This window comes from Catharus ustulatus, chromosome 4 (genome assembly GCF_009819885.2).
Source record: "Catharus ustulatus isolate bCatUst1 chromosome 4, bCatUst1.pri.v2, whole genome shotgun sequence".
NCBI classification, from domain to species: Eukaryota; Metazoa; Chordata; class Aves; order Passeriformes; family Turdidae; genus Catharus; species Catharus ustulatus.
This window is the reverse complement of record NC_046224.1, coordinates 20787421-20793424: the sequence shown is the minus strand read 5'-3', so window position 1 is coordinate 20793424 and position 6004 is coordinate 20787421.

Below are 6004 nucleotides of genomic sequence, written 5' to 3'. Positions count from 1 at the left end.
CCTTGGAACTTGTTGCTTTGTTACTGTTTCAACAGCAACTTGCATTTTTTGTGTGGGTTGGGCCTGTTTGAAGATCTTTGTCGTCATCTTTGGGGCATTCAATTACTAGATTGTTTCACTTACTTCATATGTAAATGACTGTGTATTTTGGTTTACATACAAACATTGTCATCTTGTAGGATATTCCTATTACAGCTTGAAAAGAATAAAGCTTTCACTGTGAATTTATTTATAGCAGCAACCAATGACCAAGTGTTGACATATATTAGTTGTTTATCTCAAATAAGTTTTAAATAGAATGATTCACAGTTGTAACATTGGGTGATTTAGAATCCTGTTTGCTTAGCTTTATTTGCTTAGCAGGATTAGCTGGATTTCCTGAAGCCTTGGGCCACAAGTTGTGGATTTCAGAGATATGCTTTTGGCTGAAATACAGTTAATTTTCTTAGTAACTGGAACAGTGCTGTATTTTGTCTTTAGTAAGAGAAGAATACTGATAATACACTGATAAATTAGTTGCAATATTTATCCTGAGTATAACACTTTTTTAGTTCCCTGTGTTCTGCCAGCGAACAGGTGCACAAGAAGTGCAAAACAGAAGATGGGGATGCTACAACCATCGACTCAATAAAATAAGGCAATGGCTTGCCTGCATGAAGACAGAACCCAATAAGATACTAGAAGACCCAGACCAAAAATCACCATTGGACTGAAAAATGGCATTAAGAGCACATGAAGGGCAGGCGTGTAATCTTAAGCATGTGAATGCCTGAAGATTTCTTTGTTCGTGGTCCCTCTCTGAAGGCTTCCAGCTCAAGCTGCCATGTTACTCTATTAAATTCTTTATTTTTATAAATTCTGATGCCTGAGACTGTTGCAGGAAACCTATGGCTGAGTCTGAATGAGGAGGTAGTGCACCTGAGAGCATGTGTGTGAGTGAGGAAAAGCACACCCACTGGCTCATGGAGCTGCTTACTGTGAAGGGATTTTGGTCTCTGCTGTTATAGTCTTGGGGCAGGGTGTGGGCGTGACTCCTGAAACACTTTTCCTTTCACACAAGTTATCAGAACATGACACCAAAGAGAAATAGAAAACATAAGACTGAAAAAAGGTGACTTCAGGTCATGTGATTATCCCCATACAGCTAAGGATCCTAGCTCACAACATCACATGGCCCAAAGCACAGTTACCCTTTTCTTTAAAAGGAGCAAATGGTGTTAATGCTCTGTCAAACCATTCCAGCACCCTCACCCCAACCCCTACTTAGATTAAATTATATTTAATTTAATGGCTTCCCAAGGCAGTGACCTTCCCAGACCAGTTGCAAAGAACTCCTTTGGAGAGGGACATGTTATCACCTACACTTAGTGACCAGCCATTATAAATATCTCCTGGTTTCCAGGAAGGATGCAGTGGAACTAAAATAAACTCAAGTCCCTATTCCTTCTGTAGAGCTTTGGTATTCTCAGATCTTCTCTTGAGACCAGGACTGCATTACAAGATAGGACAACAACACCCTGAACACTGTTAGTGAAGTTACAACCTGCTGGAGAGATAAATTCTAAGACATCAAAATCATTGAATCATAGGATGGTTTGTGTTAGAAGAGACCTGGAAGATCATAGAGTCATAAACTCAGAATAGGCTGGGTTGGAAGGGACCTTAAAGATCATCTAACTCTAGACTCAAATGACACAATATTGCTCTGGAGCTAGACAATCTTTCAGTAATTTTTTATTTAATAAAAAAGTCTCCTACTTCCTAATTTCAGCCCAGCATCTGTTCAGTGACTCCTCAGTCCTGCCATAACCTTGTTTTCAGATGAGACCCAGACATTCAGTAACCAGGGCTTCTTAAACAATTTGTGTAAACTTGTGTAACATCCAAAAGTCATGGGTGCATATCAGCACCTGTGTCACCTAGACTAGGATGTGAAACTGCTCATCCAAATAGTATTAAGTGAACAGGATGAGAAGAACAAAATTATAATAACGACAATCCTTTTCCTCAAAAAACGCTGGGCAGAAAACCAGTTTGCCCACCTGGGAAATCCTGCAGTGCAAAAAATTCACTTTTAGAGTACCAAGAGATTGTAGATTTTAATAAGAAACACAAGAAGTAATTCCTACACAGCCAAAAGCCTGAACATTAAAGTAAGCCTGTTGGGAATGAAGAGTTTAAAAATACCAACCACTGGCCAACAGAAGGTGAATAATCTGGAATTTAGATGTAGGTTATGAAATAGCACAATGTATATGTCAAAGCAGAAATTCATGGGGTCCACGAGAAATGCCCCAGCCTGGAATATTCTGCCTTTGGAAATAAGCAAGAAAAGTAGGAAGTCTCTGCGTACATGCAGATATTTGTATACCTAATATATACATGCATATTTAAATGTGTATTTAAGTATATATAACAGAATTATCAATAATTATTAAATTGTGAATTTTTTCAGAACAAGAAATTATTCATTAAGCAAAAATGCATGTTTGAACAGCAATGATATGAGCTACTGATTACTGATGACAGTCTACTCATGATACAATGGCTGTTAAGTATGAATCAGCAGGTACACATCTTTTCAAGTTATTAATGATGTTTTAGAAAAGAAAACAAAAAAAATATAATACTGATTTGCTTTAGACTTTTGTGTCTTGCATATCACTTGCTACCTGTCAAGTGACCTGGCCAGCTGCTCATGACAGAAAAGGCTGGCTCAGTTTATGACCCTGAGGGGGGCATAAGTCCGACTTCATGCCTCTGCAATGCAAGCACTGATACAGGAGCTCCCTTTGCCTTCAGTGGGTACCTCCAAAACTTCCAGTGCACCTTAAAATTGGCATCCCAGTGGGATAGATTCACAGATTCGCAGAATATTCTGAATTAGAAGGGACCCACAAGCATCATTGAGTCCAAGTCTTAAGCAAATGGCCCATATCAGGACTGAACCCACAGTCTTGGTGTTATTAGTACCATATTCTTTCCCAAATTATGAACTGACCAAGAGTGACTGGCACAGATGAAGACGCCTAAAGCTGAATGGGAGCCATCCTTCCATGCAAGGCCGTGCACACGTAACCCAGAGAGGTGCAGATCTGCTGAGTTGTGCCAAGCCCCTTGCTGAGAGGGTAGATTCATCCACAGTGCTCTTGCAAACCTGAATCCCAGCTACTGGGGTTGAATAAAGGTGTGTTCAAAGGGAACTCAGGGCTATGAAATAAAAGCGGTGCAGTATGGAAGAGGAGACTTTGTGCAAAAAACCCCAACAAAACACCAAATATTGCAATCCAGCTTCTGGAAAACTGTTCTCCACAGCTCTAACCCTTGTTGGTTTGCATGAAGGATGGACTAGCAAGAGAACTAAGCAAGTGACTTGCAATTACTAATTTAGTTGCAAAACACCTCTATGTCCTTCTGTCTGCAAAACCTTCTGCAAACAAAGAGGATTACTCATGGTCACTGACTTGAAATTACTACCTGTGTGCTCACTGAATCATAAAGTAGTTTGAGCTGGAAGGGACCTTAAGTGTCACCTAGTTCCAAGCCCCCCGCCATGGACAGGGATACCTTTAACTAGACCAGGCTGCTTCAGACCCTATGCAACCTGGCCTTGAATACTTCCTGGGATGGAGCATTCATAATTTCTCTGGGCACCCATAACTTCTCTGTAGCTCAGAATTCAGTAGTGGGAGAGGGACACTTTTGAAGAGGGAAGATTTAAAAAGTTAAAAGGGGCACAAGAGACAGTAGGGGGAAATGCCACTGGGGCTCAGGAAAGCTTTACCCCTCAGTGCATCCCCATCAGCCAGCAGGAAGATCAAAACACACTTGAGCCAGCTTTGAAAACCATCAGCTGAGCATTGCCTTGCAGGCTGCCATGATGGAGAAGCAGCCCTTGAAGGAGATCACCCACAGGAAATATACTGCAAAGGTGGAACACCACAGCCAAGACTGTGGAGCCAGGAGAGCTGCAGCCTCGTGGCCATGACAGCTTCCCCACTAGCTCCTCCTCCCTCTTAGCCTTCCTCACAAGGAAAGAACTTGCTGACCTGGGGCATGGACATTCTCCTCTGCTGAGCCCAGGGTCACTCCCTGCAGGAACAGCGTGGTGCCCTGCTCTGGTTCCCAGCTCTCCCGATGGATGCAGATATCTGTCTTTGGAAAGCAGGAACAGGGACAGCATTGAAATCCCACTCCAGCAGGATATTGATTTTGTAATAATAAGCCCCTTTATCTCCCTCAGCTGCAGGCTAGCTCTTAAGAGCATTAGCAAAGGGTTAATCCATGTCATCTACTCAGCATTTTGAGCACAAGCGTGGTTATTGTGTCACGGGGGTTTTGCTGAGCCTGTTCATTCCCTGGCATGGGTGACAAGACTTACTGCTGCAGATCCTGTGCTGAAGGCCATGCTTTTGGCATGTGCTCAGCTATTCCACATTGGGACACATCCAGCATCAGGGAGGGGCACTGCCTTCAGCTCTTCCCACTGTCCTCCAGCCATGGGCAGCAGAGGGACCAGCTCGTAAGCTCCAGCAGGAGAAGTGCACAGATTCCAGGCTCAATAGAGGCACCACTTCAGGGTTGCTCCTGTCCAGAGATGCATTCCCCAAGCCCAGGGGGCTGCCTGAGCTCCAGCTCCTGGCTGCCAGAGGATAATGGGGTTTGCACCCAGGGCATGCCCCAGGGCAGGCTCCTCCACACTGTCAAACAGTGCAGCTGGCCTCAAAACTTTTACCTTACTGAGCGAGCAAACAGCAAAATCCCTGCAGTCAGATGAAGAAAACACCAAAAACTCCCAGCAATATGTACTGAGACAGGGAGGAACATATCTCCTTGGTCTGCTCTCTAGGGGAAACCAAGGAAAGGTCACTGTTTAAGAAGGATTAACCAGAAAAGTGAAGAAATGAAAGTAGTTTCTGAGCAAGATCTTTGAGTCATGGGGATTTGAAAGAGGTTTTTCTGAGAAATCAAGTAAATCTCTTGGAGACAGGCCCAGAAGTACCAGCCCAGCCAAAACAAAAAAAAAAGGACTGAGAGATGGATGGACAAACAGAGTAGGATTAAGGCGTTCCCACATCCAAAGTCCCACGGAAGTGACAAGAAACTCTGCAAGTGCAAGGAGGGCCAGAGTACTGCTGCTCCCAAGTGGGAGCAAGAGCAAAGAGCAGGTCCCAGTGCTGAAGAGGAAGGCAAGCAAGGTCCAGCCACTGCCTGGCCCCCTGACTCCCTTCCACTCCACAGACACCCTCATCTGCATCCCTGCGTTGGGATGCGATATGGTGAGAATTTGCTCCCAACATTTTTATTTCTCCTTTATGCACTACAGTAAATCACACTAAGATGGTAAGATCACTTCTGGGTTTTAGAAATAGAAGCTGCTCACACATCCAAGGCAACATTCCCCTGCTCAGAACCCACTGGGGCAGCCATAGGCAGCCAAGCACAGTGGCTACAGCTAAAGGCCACAGACATAAAAAGAGAAATGAACAAAAACTGACCCATCTCAATGCAAAGCTGTATTTGTGCCAATGCTATTAGTTAATAACAGTCTCTAACCCTCATGTACCTGCAGTCAGTCCTAGGACAGACAAGGATGCTGCACAGCAGAGACAAAGGAGACCCACAGGGCCAGGGGAACTCCAGGGGATGCAAGGATGGGAGAAGAGAGCCATAGCAGGGGACGCTCCTAAAGTCACCCCAAAGTCCTGCTGGTCACACAGCTGCTGGGGAGAGCCTTGGCACAAAGGCAGTGCCTGCTCCAAAACATCTGGCTCTCAAGTGCTCAGGAAACATGGAGCATCTTTTCTCTTCATGGGCATACACAAGTGACCAGGCAGGTAAAGGTAAGTAAGAGCTACATTCCAGAAGGTAAGAGCTGATTGCTACTACAGTCCCTCCACCTATAAAACATCAGAGCCTGAAATGACAGGCAGAGATGCCAAGCAGAGGGAAAAAAACCAAAAAAACAAAAAACAAACAGATTTCTCTGCAGTTCCCACAGTGC